Source organism: Eulemur rufifrons, chromosome 7, assembly GCF_041146395.1.
Source record: "Eulemur rufifrons isolate Redbay chromosome 7, OSU_ERuf_1, whole genome shotgun sequence".
NCBI classification, from domain to species: domain Eukaryota; kingdom Metazoa; phylum Chordata; class Mammalia; order Primates; family Lemuridae; genus Eulemur; species Eulemur rufifrons.
In genome coordinates this window covers 267,068,556-267,088,043 of record NC_090989.1, presented here as the reverse complement: position 1 = coordinate 267,088,043, position 19,488 = coordinate 267,068,556, and the positions used below count along the sequence as shown (strand labels likewise).

The 19,488-nt window shown below is 37.2% G+C and overlaps 1 protein-coding gene across 1 annotated transcript in view; it reads right to left on the bottom strand.

Annotated features, from left to right (window-relative positions):
- SLC31A1 (solute carrier family 31 member 1) overlaps positions 1-19,488 on the bottom strand; it is a 33,667-nt gene that overhangs the window by 9,378 nt on the left and 4,801 nt on the right. The window lies entirely within an intron of this gene.

Sequence of the window (19,488 nt, the reverse complement as noted above, 5' to 3'; positions counted from 1 at the left end):
AAGGAGCAATAACCCCTACAGCTGGAGGTGGGGTGGCAAAGTAGGAAGTTGGAGTGTGTGTGGAGGGGGAGGTGTTTGTGGGTTCTCTTTATGTGTCTCTCAAATCCAGTTTGTGGAAGAAAGAGTGGCGTTAGAAATTCCAAGCAGGTGTTCACGTTCATGAGCCTGAGTATGCATCTCATGATTCATTCATTCAATCAATATTTATCAAGCTCCTAGTACGTGCCAAACTCCAAAGTAAGTGCCAGTAATTCAACAGTGAATAAGACAAACAAGGTATGTGATAGGGAAAGAAACAATAGGGCAAACAGAACAATTTCATGCTGTGAAAGAAATAAACAGGGTAATGTGACAGAATTACTAAGAGGTAAAAAAGAAATAGACTTTAGATAGAAAATTTATATAGATTCAGGGAGCCATGTGTGTCTAGCTCAAAAACACCAACACTGATCCATCTATTTTCCTGTCAACTCCCACTCCATGATTCTATGACAGTAGGCTTAAGAAACAGGTTCTTATTTCTAGTGAAGGATAAGGCAAAACATCAGATACGTATAATCAAAGTTCCACTTTGAATTTAAATAACTTTCTTGCCAGATACGATATTATTTTATAATTACAGAGCTTGACAATCTGGTATTATTAATACCACTGACTAGATTAGAGGTACAAAGAGATATACAACAGGGTCTTTGTCTACAAAGTTTTAATAGTAAACACTAAAAAACAGAATACACAAAAAATAGAGCATGCAAAAAGTATCAGTGATGGGACAAATGGTAAGGGGCAACAGTTTTCAGATAAAGCGGTAATCACGGTAGTATGGAGACACCACTCATATCTGAATGATCATAAATTATGATTTTGAACCAAGTAAATAAAATAAGAATGAAAAGACTTTTGCCAGCCAGGGAGACTGATAACACATCCTTATAAAGAGACTGAGGTAGAAGGCACAAATTTTCTTCTCTTCCAATATAAGTCTAGAAAATGATTACAGCATAAGAAAACCCTAAGCGATTATTTCATTCCATATTATCAGCATGAATCCTGGCCATGAAGAGGCAGTGAATATTTGCAAGAGTGCTTTCTGTTGTAGGAGACTAAGGGAGATATAGAAATTAACAAGACATAGAGTTTTTCCTTAAGGAACTTCAAGGCTAAAAGCTAGCAAGGGAAATTGAACAGTTATCATTTTCATTTTGCAATGTAAGATAACACATAAAGGACTGTTAGAAAAGCAAAAATGCAGAACCACAAAGTAATTAAGAGTTGTTACCCTTAATTTCCTTGACGAACCTTTACATTATTACCATTAACAATTTTTGAAGACTCAAAGGTTCCTAATTTTTCAGGGCCCTCATTACCAGAGAAACGTCATCAAATCTCTTCCAACTTAATCAGTTACTCAGGAATTCATGTGTTCAAATCTCAAGAAAACCTTTCAAAGTGTGCACCTGTTTTGAAGTGTCCTCTGTGCAAGATACATTTCACATTCAAATATACTAGGAAATAGAGCAGAAACAGACTCTACTTGCTTGCATTGTCAGTGGACAATGCATTTCTTGTAACACAATCCTATGCAAGGCTTACCCAGTGGTCTATGAATAGGAAGGTACAAATATGATGAGAAGTAACCAAAAAAGTAGGCTCAAACTCAACCCAATACTGGTTAAGTCCTTATGCTCATTAAAAGCCTTATTCTAAAAAAAAAACCCATAGGGATAGGCCAAACCTAAATGACATCAAAAAGGGAAAAACTTAGAAATTATTAAAGCATAGCAAATAAAAGTGACTCTTTTTCTCTTCCCACTTGACTTTTCAGTGATGTGCCATATGTATTTGGATAACTCCTCTTCAAAAGCAATCGAACACACCCAACCCATTCTCTCTAGAATAGAAATTTTACTTATAGGAGATTAACTACTTGCTCTTTAAGAACTGTTCTCTCTAATTTAGCTCCATTCTCACTGTCTCTTTCTAAGAACTGGGTTCTTAGAAACCCAGTTTGTAGCTGGACTGTACTTTATGGAATCAAGGTTCTTAATTTGTAAAGCAATTACAATTAATTGAACTTATGGAAGAGTTAGTAATGAGGAGTGAAGATGGAACTTTAGCAAAATCCTTGTAAAATGGTATTTATCGAGTCACTGGGTCTCTGGTTTTAGGACAATACTATGTGCATATGTTAGCTCTAGGCTAAAACTCCTGTTCTTGTTTTAAGCCTCTGGTATTCACTTTTCTTTTATCATTATTCTATCATTCCATCAAATTTACAAATTATTTATAAAGAAGAATATTGTTTTTGTTTGTTTAGTGTTGTTATACCAGAATACCCGAGGCTGAGTAATTTATAAAGAAAAGAGCATGGCACCAGCATGGCATTCAGCTTCCAGCAGAGAAGCAGAAAGGTGAGCGGGCAAGAGCAAAGAGACACAGCTATGTTCGCTTTATAACAACCCGATCTTGTGGAAACTCCTGAGAGTGGACATTAATTTATTCATGAGGGTGGATCCCTCATGACCCAAATGCCTCTTAAAGATCCCACCAGCTCTTACCACCATTACACATACCAACCAAAAAATCTGCATTATAACTCAGGGATAGAACAGAAAAACAAACAACAAAAAAACCCTTAGGATTCCTAACTTACAATCTATGATAAATCCACCCACAATATTTTATTTGCCACATTGAGCTTATAACTAGGTTAAAAGATTAGAAATACTGTACTGTACTTTCATTTACATTTTTGCTAATTCAGGTAAGCTACTTTTCTTTAACAGAATTCAAGAGAGATCCATACTGGACAATCACCTTTACATTAGATAATGGAGTGACAGAACTTAACTATATAACTGGAAAATACCTGCCAAAGAATTTGGAAGGTGCTCTGATTGTATGACCTAGGATAAAGTTACTTAGCCTTTCTGGAGCAGGTTTTCAGCCTGTAGAACTTGGATGGCTGCTGGGAGGATTAAATGAGGTAACATACACAAAGCATCTAGCCAAGTGCCTGACCAAAGGGAGCTATTTCCATTCTGCGGAATTTTAGGGGATAAAAGACCTTGAATAGAGAAAACCCAATGAGTGAACTTCGTGGGAGAAGGCATTAATTAAAATATTAGCCTTTGTTAGTTTATCTCCTACAAAATATGCTAGCAAGCCCACTTTCAAGTCCCTTTCTGCCTATTCTGACTCCTAATTGAAACCATAAAGTGGCTATCAACACTCATGTGGATAGTTCATTAAGAGCTCCTTCTTCTAGCACAGAAAACTTGGAACTTTAAGGAAATATAAGAGAAATGACCTAGAAATTGACTATTAAAAAATTAAGCACGAGTTTATGTGGAACTTAGCTCATATAAAATAGTTAAGGAAAGAAGTTTCTTTCTCAGGGAAGCTTTATTACTATTCAGTTTCTAGGAAACACTTATCTTCAGTTAGGTAGCTCAAATTGGCTATATGCCAACTTTTTTCTATTACCCTGCATACTATTAAATATTGGAAGTGGAACATTCTACACTGAATGTCAAAGAGCTTTGCATTTCTTTCTGCTTCCCTCTTTCCCCCATTCAATAAGTATGGTACATTATTTATACAAATAGTTTTCAAAGTTCCCTTGTATTCAAGGGTCTTTCACAGTCTACCACTGAAGATTATCAAAGTTTTCCCTATTCCTGCCCTGTCACCCCCAACACAGACACAACATACAGCTTAACTGGAGGCCAGAGTCTGCAAAATCTAGTACCTTTAGCAAAATAAACATGAATTTATGGACAGAATTCACGAAATTAGCAAAAAGGCTAAATTTCGGTGCCCATTCTGAGTCTTAGCATTGACCTTACTTCTAATAGGTTTAGTCTAAACTTCAAATTCTCTTTTATTTTCCTTGTATTGCACAATGGTGGATAAAAACCAATAATCCATACGGACTATGGAGATTAGACTGCACAAAAAGCCTTCACGGAAGTGGTCATACATCTGCCACATCACGTCTCTTCTGTAGCTCAGACGGATGTAATCTGGAGCCTCAGATAATTCTCCTGGAGACTGCCTACAGTTCTTTCCTGATTTCCATGATAAGGAAGAAAGTTTTTATTCCTAAAACGATTAGGGTCATGTTCCTTTTTAGATTTGTAAAAATATTAAACAAAGAGAAATAGTTGCTCTTCTGCTTTCTGCAGTCATTACTTAGGCCTGCTGACTTAAAAGATTTTGGCAAGCACAGATATAGGAAATTCAAGGTCAAAGACAGTACACTATCATAAACAGGAATTCATGCTTATGGACTATGTCCACATGATCAAGCAACCAGTTTAACTGGGCTAACAGACTGTTCCCCTTGAAGGCTATAATGTTGTTCCACTCATCCCTTGGGTCCCGGCCTTGCATTCCTAATCCAAATTGACTGACAGAAATGTGACCATAATTGTATGAATATATCCATACAACCTCTTTGATATTTTAGCTGCCTTTCCTTGGCCTGTGTCTGTCTTGGTGTGCAATGATCATAAGTATATTTAATTTTATCAATTTCTCTTACAAAGGATAATTAGACTTGAGTAAAACATAAGTCTCAGCCAGAAACGGGAAAAACCTAAGACTCCTGAAGTTCTACAATACCAATGTATTAAAGACAGTAAGTAAAAGGATCAGTGGTGGCAGCAAGAAAATAGGTCAGGTCAACAAGAAAAAAAGAAATGTAAAATGCCTTAAAATTATATACATTCAAATACAAATTGTTCCCCCCAGATTAAGTTTGGCGTGTGATAGGAGTCAATATGGCACTTGCTACGAAAGTAGGCTTACAAGGACAATCAGCACTGAGTACATATCCCAAATCCACCACTAACATTACCTCTAAAACACACACACACACACACACACACACAGAAACATAGATTTTATCCTTTTAAAAATTCTCCAATAAAACAATGGCTACTGTTTTCCCTTCTGACTTTTTATCTTTGTTGATAATAATTGCAAGGGGCCATCTACAACAAATTCTCACTTGCCTTCCTTCATAGAAAGGTTGGGCTGATAAAGATGTTAAAAGAATTGGCCAAGAATTAATTTAGTGATTATCTGCAGATTTCAATAATCATTATCATAATATCATCTCTTTCTTTACCATATACCAAAGTGAGCTCTATTACTTCAGATAATCTGTACAGGATTCCCTGAAAGCACTTTTCATGTAGAAAAACCAAAGTATGCCGCACTGAAGTGATGGCAGAATTTATGTGGCTGAATTACTCATACATCTGACTAAAGGGCTACATCTAAAGTAACCAACTGCCAGACACATAAAAGGGAAAACTACTTTAATAATTACACTTAAAACTTAATGTACCTTCATTTATGAGTGGCCAATGATCCAGGCAAACAAGAAATGCTGCATGGATTGACAAGTTTTTGAAAGAATAAAACTGAAGCTAGGAATTAGTAGGAATATTTGCTCCTTTACTAAGAATCTCTTGGCTAAAAATATCTATTTTAGCAAAAAAGAACAATAACTCAGGAGGTACTCTGAGAATCTTATTCTACCTGTATGTATGGAAAGATAGAAAGAAAACCTGTGATTTGATTCTAATCAGAATAAGACAAAGAAACACTTTATTTCCAGATACTGGTTCAAGGTCATCCCCTTCTATCATAAATTTAATCTTTCTATATCACTCCACCTTATTAAACTGCTCAAACTGAGCAAAGAAAATGAGAAACCTGTTAGGGCAAGACAGATCCTGGGGGAACTGATTACATGATGAATTATACAGCCATTGAGGCTATCATTTTCAAGAGATGGCCAGGCATGATGGCTCACATCCATAATCTCAGTGTTTTGGGAGGACAAGACAGGAGGATTGCTTGAGGCCAGGAGTTCAAGACCAGCCTGGGCAACACAGGGAAATACCATCTCTACAAAAAAATTTAAAAATTAGCATGGTGGCATGCGCCTATAGTTCCAGCTACTTCGGGGGCTGAGGTGGGAGTTTGAGGCTGCAGTGAGCTATGATTGGGCTGCTGCACTCCAGCCTGGATGACAAAACAAGACTGTCTCTAAAAATAAAATAAAATAAAAATACCCATTGTCCAATCCCGACATCACCCATGTCTTCGGAGCAAACATGAATGGACCATGCAATTATCATATAAGCAACAAAATATAAAGGAAAAAGAACTAGTTTAAATGTAAGAGACACAAGTGATAAATTCTATATTGGGCAAGTTATTTTATATTTTAGACCTTCATTTCCTTAACTGTAAAACCACCAAACTATATCATTAATAAAGTTCCAGCCAGAGTTAAAACTTAATTCTACATTTTTTCAGTTTAGTTTCCAGGAGAACAGAATACCTCTTCCTCTAATGCGCTTTTTTTTTTTTTTTTTTTTTAAATCATAGCTCACTGTAACCTTGAACTCCTGGGCTCAAATGATCTTTCCACCTCAGCCTTCCAAGTAGCTGGGACACTAGGTGCATGCCACCATGCCGGGCTAATTTAAAATTTTTTTTTTTGTAGAGACAGGGATTCATTATGTTGCCCAGGCTGGTCTTGATCTCCTGGCCTCCAGCGATCCTCCTGTCTCAGCTTCCTGAAGCACTGGGATTACAGGCGTGAGCTACTGTGCCTGGCCTCTAATATTCTTACTATTAGACTGTAAGCTCCAAGAGGACCCTGGCTCATTTATTTTTGGATCTCCTGCATTTTCTAATACTCTGCACACAATAGATTACAAAAATGAGGCCTTAAGGCCACTTGTGGCCTTCTAGATCCTTTTGACTGTGGCCTTCTGACTGAATCCAAATATTACAGAACAAATCTTTTTACTAAAAGTGAGGCAGCAGAGAAAGATGAAGCATTTCTTGCCTGCTTTGGTGCTTAAAAAAGAACCACCTTGAAATCAGAAGGCCGCAAGTTCCCACTCCTAAGTCTTAGACATAAGACAGACTAATTCCTTAATCTTTTAAAGACACATTGGGCAAACCTCAATTTCCTCTCTACCACCTTAATGAGTCTGAAATAATAATATTAGGTAGATATGCTTAGAACTTATTCAATACCTTTATTTCAAGAAGTAGCAAAATGTAATTGATGCAGAAGTAACATGGGTAAGTTGAACTTTTTTTAAGAGTTGGAAGGGTATTACGAATTCATCTTGTTCCACTTACTCATTTTTTTTTTTTTTTGAGACAGAGTCTCACTCTGTTGTCTAGGCTAGAGTGCCGTGGCGTCAGCCTATCCCACAGCAACCTCAAACTCCCGGGCTCAAGCAATCCTTCTGCCTCAGCCTGCAGAGTAGCTGGGACTACAGGCATGTGCCACCATGTCCGGCTAATTTTTTCTATATATATTTTTAGTTGTACCTACTCATTTTATAGAAGCCTAGAGTATAAAACCACAAAGCTCTTGGGAGAATATGAACATTTACATTTTTTGACCAAATTTACCTTTATAGATACTTTTGTAAAATATTTGATTTGTGACCAATGTGAGGAGAGAGACTGACTGTAAACAAAATTCACACCCATTTCTAAAAGTAGAGGAAGGGAAGACAGCATATCAGCTGCTATTGACCTTTAAGTGGCCTGAGACTTCTTAAATGAATTAAGTCTCTGGGGCACTAAACCTTGCCAAATGTCACATAAAAAGACAGTAGAGGAAATGGAACAAACTGTAAGATAAAATTAACTTAAAAATGATTTCATTTTGGGCCGGGTGCAGTGGCTCATGCCTATAATCCTAGCACTCTGGGAGGCAGAGGAGGGAGGAAGGCTTGAGGCCAGGAGTTTGAGACCAGTCTGAGCAGAGCGAGACCCCTGTTCTACAAAAAATAGAAAAATTAGCTTAGCATGATGGTGCGTGCCTATAGTCCCAGCTACTTGGGAGGCTGAGACAAGAGGATTGCTGAGGCCAGGAGTCTGAGGCTGCAGTGAGCTATAATGATGCCACTGTACTCTAGCCTGGAAGATAGCGCAAGACCCTGTCTCAAAAAAAAAAAAAAAAAAAAAGAAAGATTTTAATTGTACATTTACCAAATGAATAATTGCATGGAAACTGAACAAATGATATGGTAAGAAACAATGCCATTTCCTTCCTATAAATCCAACTCTATTACCTTATTTTATCCTCATAATATCTCTTCTTTCTAAGATTGAGAAACCAAGGCACAGAGAACTTAAGTATCCTGTTCAATGTTATACTAGAAAGCCATGGCGATACCTTCACTAGAATTTAAGTATCCTCACTCCCAGCCCAAGGTTTGTTCCTTATTAAACCTGCCTTCCTCTTTATCCAATGTTGCATTTTGTATCCATAAGTGTCACAATTTTGGTCAGTTTTCCTAATCCTAAATTAGAGGAGTCACCCAACCTGCCTCTGTTTTTTGCCACTGGGAGCTCTGTTACAAATATGGGTTTTCCCAATAGTACTCTTGCCCTGTGTCCATTCTATATGACATATCAATGATAAATTAATTAAGGCATAGCTCTACTTACCTGATCAAAAAATTCCACTGCCCATTAACATCCTCAGTGTCTGTTAACCTCCTTGGTCTGAAATCACAGATCTCTAAAATAAAGATCCCAACCTACCTTTCAGCCTACATGTACTTTGCATTCCAGCCAAACAAGTCCAACAGCCCAAGTATCTAGCACTCCTAGGAAATATCTCACATTTGTCTCTCGTTATCTGTGTTCACTGCTTCTTCAGACTGGAATGCCCACTGTTATAATCTCTAACGCAACAAATCCTCCCCATTTTCCAAGGTCTAATACTAAGACTTCTGAACATCTGTAGCACATTGCTCATGTATTGTAATTTGCTTTTTAGGCCATACTCCCAGGAACTAATTTCTGCCTGCAAAAAGAAACCTATATATCTTCATCCCTATCTTCTGATACCGATACACTGATTTTATGCTATCTGGCATTTAAGTCTCTCTCTCTTTCTGTTACAGACGTATCTTTCCAGCCTTATCTCAGTCTAATCCTCTTCACATTTATATGTTGCACTGTAACTGATCTACTCACTTTTCCTGAATATATTTAGCACTTTGATACCTGTATGCCTTTTTGGGCTTATGTCATTCCTTTGAATTCATTTCCCCCACCATTTTCTGTATATGTACAAATCCTGCCATTATTTATTCAACATTTATCGTGCACTAAAATATGCTAGAAGTAAGGAAAAAGCTAAAACATGGCCCTTGCTCTTCTGAATTTACAATGTAGTTGCTCATTCTTTAAGGTTTAAAATGCAACCTATTCCATGAGGTTTTTCTTGAATTCCTAATGGAAGAAGTCTCTCTCTTTTCTGATTTTCCCTGACAATCTTCTCTTACGAAAATTTTGACTTACTGTTCTTAAAATATAAGTTAAAAAATATCATATATACACAGCTAGTTTCTTGAGGGCAGAAAACTTTCTGACTTCTACCACCTTACAGCATCCAGAAGAACACTCACCAAATATTCATTTATTCAAAAAGTTTTAATAATTCTTACAAAATCCACATAGGTTTCTAAATCCACCTATAACGTACTTGCCTTTGTGGAGCTACTCTAGAAAAGGAAACCCTCAGTAAATAAGTAAGCAAATAAATATGTGAAGGTATGTATAATTACAATTTGTGGTAACTGGTATGAAGGAAGTACAATGCAGTACTGTGGCAGAGAATTACAGTGAAAGAACTAATTTAGATGGAGTGGGGCAGGTGGGAAGAGAGAGAAAGAAGCCCTCTCTAAGGAGGTGACATTTAAACAGACTGACAAATTATTAGAGTTTGGTAGAAGGACAGAGAAGAGCCTTTCTGAGGCAAGAAAAGAATAAAGGGCATTCAAGGTCAGCATGAATTGAACACATTGGTGAGAGAAGAGGCCAATGAGGTTGAAGACAGACGCATAAGGGGTACCAGTTAAGAAGGCCCTCTAGGTCTTCCTAAGGAGACTAACTTGCATTCCAAGGGCAATTAGAAGCCATTTATGAGTAATATGCAGGGAGTCATATTTCCTGTTTAAGTTCTTCTGTGAGGCAGATTTACAGCAAGAAAAAAAACATTCTTACAGAGCCCTAGGCTATAACCGTTTAATTTGCCAGAATCCAGAAAGGCATCTGTTAAAACTTCAGAAGGATGAGGTTAACCATCTAATTTCTGGGATATAAAATGGTTTGAGGGGCAAAACTGAAGAACATTCTACAAGGACCAGTAAGAAGAATTTATTCCTCCTGGATTTTAAGAGCTTCTAAAGTTCCATGCCACCCTTTGCAGGTGAGAGTTAAGCATATAGAATATTGTTAAGAGTTTGGAATCAGACGATACTCAAATCCTGACTCTGCTCACTTCTAGCTGTCTCCTGGTGACATTCCCTATGAGATCTCACGGGTCTTTAGAGGTTGGCAATAGGTATTATGCATAGAGGCTGCTAACTTGTTCAGATTTCAATAGCACTTGGTAGGATATTTAACAGTATCCTTAGCCTCTACCCGCTAAATGCCAGTTGCATTGTCCCAGCTGTGACAACCAAAATTGTCACCAGGGGTGGGGGGAAATTGCCCTACCTCCCTTGAGAAGCACTTCATTCTCCAGGTTTCAGTGTCTCATCTCAAACCCATGGAAACGTGGAGATAATATCTGTTTTGTCCTCCTTCAGGGTTATTATATGATTCAAAATAAGGTAATGGGAAAATAAGAGGGAAAAAAGATCACATAATATATGTAAAAGCATTATTATTATTCTATGAGTCATTATTATTCTTATATCATTATGCTCTGTGAGAACTCAACAATGAGGTCAAAGAAAACCATTCACATTTTGTTTGCAGAATGCACTATAAGGCTTAAGTTAAGGCTAATATACCTTTTAGATGGGCATTCAATAAATATTTGTTGATTGATTCTATCTAAGTCTGGATCCAATAGTAACTTCATTTACTTTTGTGGCATGTCCTCAGGCACAGAAGTAAATTGCTGCGAATTGCGGAGCCAGAATAGTACAGTATGTTTCCAAACCTAACTCCACTAAAAGGATAGGCCTGGATTAAAATAATGGTTACTCATTTTACAGATGGAAAACTGAGGTACAGGTTAACTGACTAGCCAAGGTCACAGGGCAGTTAATCGACTGGTAGCCAGTCATTAGAACTCCAATTCTGACCTCAAGTCTAGTGCTCCTTCTATTATTTATAGAATGGTACTTCTATCCAACTATCTTATGTCCTTGTCTCTTAACACAAAGTTAGCTTTCTTGCTTTCTGGTGGTAACTCAGAAAAATTGATATAAGGAAACAACTGTAGTTTTGAGAGCAGCTTGGAAAGAAATGTAGATGTATTCCTATAAAGAGGCACAGTTGGATGTCCTCTATATTCAGGGTAAACCAATGTCAAGTTATCCAAGTGCTCTGCTAAGCCTATGAAGTCCTTGCCCATTAAGCTGTCAGGGAGGAACTGAATCTAACTGTTACCTACCCCCAGAGTAGTTGTGTTTTGCAATGTTTTATACTGTGCTTACGGCAGATAATATGTGCTAAAACTGTCACCTGCAGTATTCCCTGCTATACTTTTATAGGGCTCTAAGTGAGGTGAAATGGACTTCCATACAGCCCCAAGCTCCAGGCCATATTTCAGCATTCTGTTTTGTTTTGTTATGAGACAGGGCCTTGCTCTGTCACTTGGGCTAGAGTGCAGTGATGGCATCATCATAGCTCACTGCAACCTCAAATTCCTGGGCTCAAGTGATCCTCCTGCTTTAGCCTCCGGAGTAGCTGGGACTACAGGTATGTGCCCCCACACCTAGCTAATTTGTATTTTTTTTTTTTTAGTTTTTGTAGAGACGGGGTCTTGCTATGTTGCCCAGGCTGGTCTTGAACGCCTGGCCTCCTCTTGCCTTGGCCTCCCAAAGTGCTATAATTATATGCATAAGCCACCATGCCCGGACTCAGCATTCTGTTAATAATTAACAAAAGTGACAAATGCCATTCTACTATATATTTTCAGTGTTAGAAACAAAACTTTTAAGAATTCATAAAAATGTCACCATTCTACTTCTTTAAAATATCAGATCACCTCTGATAATTATGCCTTTGTGTGAACTTTCAAATGCAGAATATTGTCACAAAGAGTCATCATTCTCAATCATTGACACAACAGTTTTCTAGATAATTTTCAGTGAACATATGGGTTGGAGCCCACCAGAACCTTTATAATGATTATAATTTACAAGAACATGGAAATTTTAGTTCTAGCCTGGTTTTTTTATTACATTAGGTAATTAAACCTTTCTGGTCACAGTTTCCTTAGTCAAGGGACAGAATAACTCATCTTTAGAGCCCTGAAATTTCAGTTAGAAAAGTTTAGGTATGTCTCATAATAGTTTCAACGAGAAACCAATGCATACTTGTCTTTCTTAAATGCACTCTAAATAACAGTTGATATGTTTTAGAGACATTCTAACATTTCATTGGTTTTAACATTTATCAAACACATTTCAGAACATACTGTTCGTATTGTTTTTCAATTCACCAATCTTAAACAATCATCTCTTCTGAGAGGCACCGTGCCAAAGCAGAAACGGCAAGAGCAAGAGCTCTCCCTGCTCTTGGAGTCAGACTGCTGTTACAGGGCACTGCTATCTTTAAAACTGAGAACAAGTTACTAAAACTTTGTGAGGATAATACATACTAATAAAACTGGAACAATAAAATCTCACATTATAAATATCAAATATAAAAATACATATGAAAGTGACTGGGACATTAATAACATACATAGTATATTAATAAATGTTGTTAATATTAATACATTCCTCCTAACTCAAGTGCTTCTCAAAGTGTGGTCAAAGAACCACCTAGATTAGAATCACCACAAATGTTTGGCCAAAAATGAAAATTATGGACCCTACTCCACACCACTGAATCACTGACCACTCTCAGAGAGTGAGGCCTCAAAGTTTAGATATTTATCAAGTTACTCAGGCAATTCTTATGTACTGTAAAACTTGAGAACCACAGTTTTGAATTATAGAGATGTATAACACAGACACATAGTACACAGAATCAAAGAATTGGATGTTTAACAAATGAGAGCTTTAAAGAAAAAAAGAAAAGAAAAAGAAAATAAGAAAGCCCAAAAGAAAGCCAAATATTGCATGTTTTCACCCATATGTGGAAGCTAAAAGTTAATCCCATGGAGGTAGAGAGTAGAATGACAGTTATCAGAGGATAGGAAGGGTGTGTGTGTGTGTGTGTGTGTGGTGAGGAGGGATAAAGAGAGGTTGGGTACATACAGTTAGAAGGAGTAATTTCTAGTGTTTGATTTTAATCATTACACATTGTACACATGTATCAAAATACTACATGTACCCCATAAATATGTACAAATAAAAAGAAAGAAAGAAAGAAAGAAAGCAAGCAAGCAAGCCAGCCAGCCAGCCAGCCAGCCAGCCAAGATTCAATCAGGAACTAAAATAAAACATTTGTTTATTTTGAAATTCCAAAAAGGTCACGGAGTTAGCCTAGTCTCATTTAAAATTTACACAGACCACCACCTAATAATCAAAGAACCTTCTGGGCTAGCACTGGATTTAATACCAAATCACTCAACTTTGGGATTTGAGAGAGGTGAGTAAAATCTCTAAGTCCCAGATGAAGGGAAAGTTATATATTTTTTGTAGTTTCATTTTTCTAGATTAGTTGTGAAATACAGGGATTGAAACACCAGAAAGACAGACCTCAAACAGGAAGTACACTGTTTTGCTGAGACTTTTTAATTTGTTCCCAGCTGACCACTCCAGGATCTGCCCCTAACCATGAACTGCCTTCCTGAGATTGAGATTCCACCTGAGATCCTGAAACCAAAACAGAAAAAAACAACATGAGGAGGAAGCTGTGGGCTGAAAAGATATTTTCCCTTTTTTTGTTATGGCAGCTCTTCAGATACCCAAGGGGATCTATACTCATTCTCTAACTGGTAAAACTGTACCCACTGGTTGTGGGTCCTCGGGCAAATTACTTAATATCTCTATGCCTCAGCTCGAAAACTGGAATGATAAAAGTAATCTATCTTATAGGATTGTTTTAATAATTATTATCAGGAGTTAACTGAGGCAACAGTACAGAAGCCAAGTTAGTTTCCTCTAACATAGCGATGTTAGCACCTACCTCATGACAGTGTACATTTAAATACTTAGCACAGTGCCTACATACAGGAAGTTCTTGATAAATACTCATTTTTACTACTTCTTAATCTACTTTTCTCTCTAAATTTGGCATAAGTACAATTCTCCCAATCCTTTTTTTTGTCCTCCGCCAATACTCACAGCTAACCCTTCTTCCAAGTCTCTGCTGTTCTCATTTTGGGGGTTTTCAGGGGTATGCTAATGACTCCTATCCATTTAACTTCACAGACAGGGGTGTCCTTCACCTATGTTGAATCAGGTGGTCAGTCATTTTCTTCACCTTGATTCCCATCTGCATCATATTTTCTTTCAAATGCTTCAAAGTTTCTGGCTTCTGCCTCCCTGTTTTCCGACTATAACAGATGCTTTTTCCTATTATTATATTTTATGGTAATTTCACTAGGATTTGGGGAAGGAAAAGAGACAATGAGTTCAAAATGCCATCTTGAAATGGAAATATGATATACTATGCTAGGTTTTTGTCCATCTTATCTTTTCTACGTTCTAGTTTCTTAAGAATAATAATAATTCTAAGCTATAACTTAGCACCACGTACTCTACAGTACTGCTGAAACTATAATGAAGGAAATCTTTTCATGGCTAGCTTCTAGAAAGATTGTAAGCCTTTTACAACTTGTCCAAGTAACAGCAGAAAGAAGCCCAGTGAAGGACCTAGTTTCAACTACCCAGCAGCAATTTTCCCTGGGACTCTGGCATTGAAGAAAACTTATATTTGGAAAGCTAGGACTGCCCAAGTGAGCTGCAGGTTAGGCCTTATAATCCTGTCATCTATAACTTACAGGAGTTATAGTCTACAAGTGAGCGTGTTTATCGCCTATCCCACAGTTTATCAGACCTATTCTACAGAGAGACTATGAGTACCTAAAGTATGGCCCATAGATAAGTTTCTTAATTCTAAAATCAGAAAAACCAACACTAATCAAATTATGTATTCTAAATGTACTTCATTCATTTATAAGCCAGAGTTCATATTCATCTAATATTCACTTTGATCTTGATGATTTCATACACATAAAATGAGATTTGTGAGAATAAAGGGTACATGTGTATTTTGCATTGTATATCTCTATGTTGTTCCTACTGAGTATGCCTCACTCCATAGCTACCACTAGCACATAACTAAATAATTTCCCAAATTTTTAACTGCAGCACAAAGAATGGCAGTGGGAGCCAGAAAGAGATGTGTATGCGTACATTTACTTAGAAAACACACAGACGTAGACTCCTCTTTAAGGTAATTTACTTGGTCTCTTGTCCTTTCTTGAGCCATATTAAGTGTGCAAAGGGATGGCTTGATGAGCATATCAAGGTTGTAAAGGGGAAAGGAAGAATATGGTACCTGAGACGGTAGCAAAGTAGAGACTCTCACTTTCACATCTACCCTAACTCAATTCAACAAGTATTTATTTTATTTTATTTTATTTTTAACAAGTATTTATTTATTTTTTATTTTATTTTATTTTTTTTTTGAGACAGAGTCTCTCTCTATTGCCCAGGCTAGAGTGAGTGCCATGGCGTCAGCCTAGCTCACAGCAACCTCAAACTCCTGAGCTCAAGGGATCCTCCTGTCTCAGCCTCCCAAGTAGCTGGGACTACAGGCATGCACCACCATGCCCGGCTAATTTTTTCTATATATATTTTTAGCTGTCCATATATAATTTCTTTCTATTTTTAGTAGAGATGGGGTCTCGCTCTTGCTCAGGCTGGTCTCGAACTCCTGAGCTCAAACGATCCGCCCACCTCGGCCTCCCAGAGTGCTAGGATTACAGGCGTGAGCCACCGCGCCCAGCCAACAAGTATTTATTAAATAACCTCTGTCCCAGGGGCTACAGGGAATTCAGAGATAAAAAGGATGGAGGCTCTGGCTTAAACCTGCTATTGCACAGAGCAAATTTCACAAATGTACCTAGAAAGAGAATGAGAAGGGTGAGATAGGAAGGGAAGGAAGGAAGGTTATTAGGTATGGTTAAGAAGTTATGAGTGGCTGATGCCATTCTGATTTGCTTTATGGTGTCTAGCTTCTCAAAAAGACTAGTGACTATAGTAAACAAAATTATAGTGTTATATTTCAAAATATCTAGAAGAGGGAATTCTGAGTGTTCTCACCACAAAGAAATGAACAATGTTTGAGGTGATGGATGTATTAAATATCATGATTTGACCATTACACAATGTATACATGTATTGAAACAACACATTGTACCCCATAAATATGTACAATTATTATGTGTCAATTAAAAACAAAACAAAACAAAACAAAAAGACTAGTGATTGTTATGGTATCACACACTTCACAAAGTTACCATATACCCCATAACCATCATAAAATCTGGGAAGACAGGCTGAGTGTGGTGAGGCTGAGGTGAGAGGATCACTTGAGGCCAGGAGTTTGATACCATCCTGGGCAATATAGCAAGATCCCTATCTCTACAAAAAAAAATTAGCTGGGCATGGTGGCATGTGCCTGTGGTCCCAGTTACTCCAAGCTACTCAGGAGGCTGAGTCATTTGAGCCCAGGAGCTCAAGGTTATAGTAAGCTATGATTGGACCACTGCACTCTACCCTGGGTGACAGAGCAAGACCCTGTCTCTTAAAAAAACCAACAAACAAACGAACAAACAAAAAAACTGGGAAGATAGTAAAAAACACATACAAACAGATCAGTATTACTTAGGCTCTCTTTATCTTTCCATTTTCATTCTCTACACAGATTATATTAACAGCAAATTTTCCAAATCCTCTACTTGGTAAATACTGGTAAACGTAGTTGGGAGATAGTTTCCTTTTGTTTTGAGTTCATAATGTTCACCTTGCAAATTAGCTCTTTGGTAATACCATACTGAAAAGCATCAGAAATATGTGTAGGACCATGATGCAGGTGACTTTAGTGAAGTCTACAATTCAACATAATTTTTGTGAGGTTACCTATACTTGTTCCTTACTTAAGACTTAGTCTCTAAATAATAAGAAAGAAAACCTAAGACGTTTCCAAGAAAATAATACCCTTTCTTCTCTTTCAATACTCATTTATAATTAAAATCTTATAGAAGATCAGAACTAGAATAGTTCAGAGTTATAAGTCTGATGTTCATACCCTACAATCCAGCAATTCTACTTCTAAATTTTATCATATAGATATCCTGGCACATAAGTGAACTGTTATATGTACAAAGTTATTCATCACAGGACTGTCTGTAATAGCAAAATATTGAAAATACAACCTGTTCATTGATAGGGCACTGATTAACTTATCATATTTCCATACAATGGAATACTTTGCAGCCATGTACAAGAATGTGGAAGCTCTTTATATATGGATATAGACTGATCTCCAAGATACACTATAAAATCAAAAAAAAAAAGCAGAGTACACTAATGCTATAATTTATAAAAAATTTAAAAGGGGGAAGAAGAATATATATTATTTGTATATATCTATACTACCTCCGGGGGAAGAGGACAAAATAAGTGGCTAATATTGTGGCCCCTGGGGGGAACTAGTCAGATATGAGTAGGAGTAAAAGGAATATTTTTCACTGAATATCCTTGTGTACCTTTTTTTTTTCTTTTTGGAGACAAGGTCTGCCTCTTGCTGGGGCTAGAGTGCAGTAGCATCATGATAGCTCACGTTAACCTCATACTCCTGGGCTCAAGTGATCCTCCTGCCTCAGACTCCCAAGTAGTTGGGACCATGGGACTACAGGTGCATGCCACTACACCTGGCAAATGTTTTCTATTTTTTGTAGAGATGGGGTCTCGCTCTTACTCATGAACTCTTGGCCTCAAGCAATTCTCCCACTTTGGCCTCCCAAAGTGCTAGGACTACAGGCATGAGCCACTGCACCTGGCCTCTTGTGTACCTTTTGAATTATGAACCATGTAAATAGATTTCTTATTTAAAAAAAATTAAATTATCATCAAGTCCAAGTCCTTAATTTCACAGCTGGGGAAACTGAGGTCCATATTATTTAATAATGACACTGATATACCCTTTAGTCAACTGAACTCATGACATCTGCTTCTGACATAAGGCTCTATAACACTAGACTAACCACTTTCTTCAACCCTCCCATTTCCCCAGATTGCTTGCTGGGAAGCAGCTAAGCAGGAGGGGTTTCTGAGCTTCACATATCCTGTTTTGATGGCAAATAACACAGAAGCTCCTATTTCTCTTGCCCACTCCCACCTTTATGTACAAAGAAGATCAAGTGTACAACTACATTCTTCCCAAAGGCCTTTACAAAAACTTTTATTTGCCTGGTCCGAATAGGACAACTCAAATTTGATATGTCAAACAAACAAACTGAAAAGGTCTTTTAGTTATGCAACGATAGAAGGGCCTAAGTCCAATGGGGAGTGGCTCTTCCAGTTACTATACTTCATTTCTGATACCTTTTGTTGCTGGTTAAGCCACATCCTGGAATAATGCAATCACAAGAAGTACCCTTTCATACTCCTCTTACTAGATCCTCTTGTAGCCTTGACACATTTCCAGTTTGCTAACTATGAGTGTTTTAGTGTGATTTATGTAAAGATTTCAGAGTGTTTTATAGACAGTATCTTAGAGTAGAGAAAGCACTACACTAAGCATCAAAGACTCTGAGCTCTAGATCTAAGTTTGTCACATATTAGCCATGTGACATTAAGCAGATCACCCAAACCTAATAAGAACTATTTTCTTCATTTGCAAAACAGATATAAAAAGACCTATACTGCCATTCTCACAGGATTGTAAGGATCAAATACAATAATGTATGTCAAATATTTAATTCTAAGCTTTAGTAAATATGAAATATTATTAACTATATCTTGCTTGCTCCTTAGATGAGAAAATTAATCTCTAAAAGGAGATGTTCAAGTCACACATAGGGCTCATTTTCATACTTCTTACAGTATACAGCCTTTTAGAGTTTGATTTGAAGAACACTAGCTAGTCAGATACATGTATATTGGCAAAGCATTGCTTTAGCTGCCTTCTTGTTATAAGCAAAGGCAGACAATGGTCCTCCTTCTTTAAACTTTCTTTTAGCTATATTATATAGTATTTCAATTGTCTAGATTATAATGTTGGTTTATCTGAATATATGGTGTAAGGCAGAAACTGGGAAACATCTGAACTGTTGCTTTTTTTTATTCAGTAGGAAAATGCAATTAAATGTATTACACAAAAGAATAGGAACTTACGTCCCATCAAAACATTAATAAATGATGATTTAATAAAAATTGTAATAAGAGAATGTAAATGAAAATGAGAAAAGTTGTTTAATACCTCAGATAGAGATTGCATGGC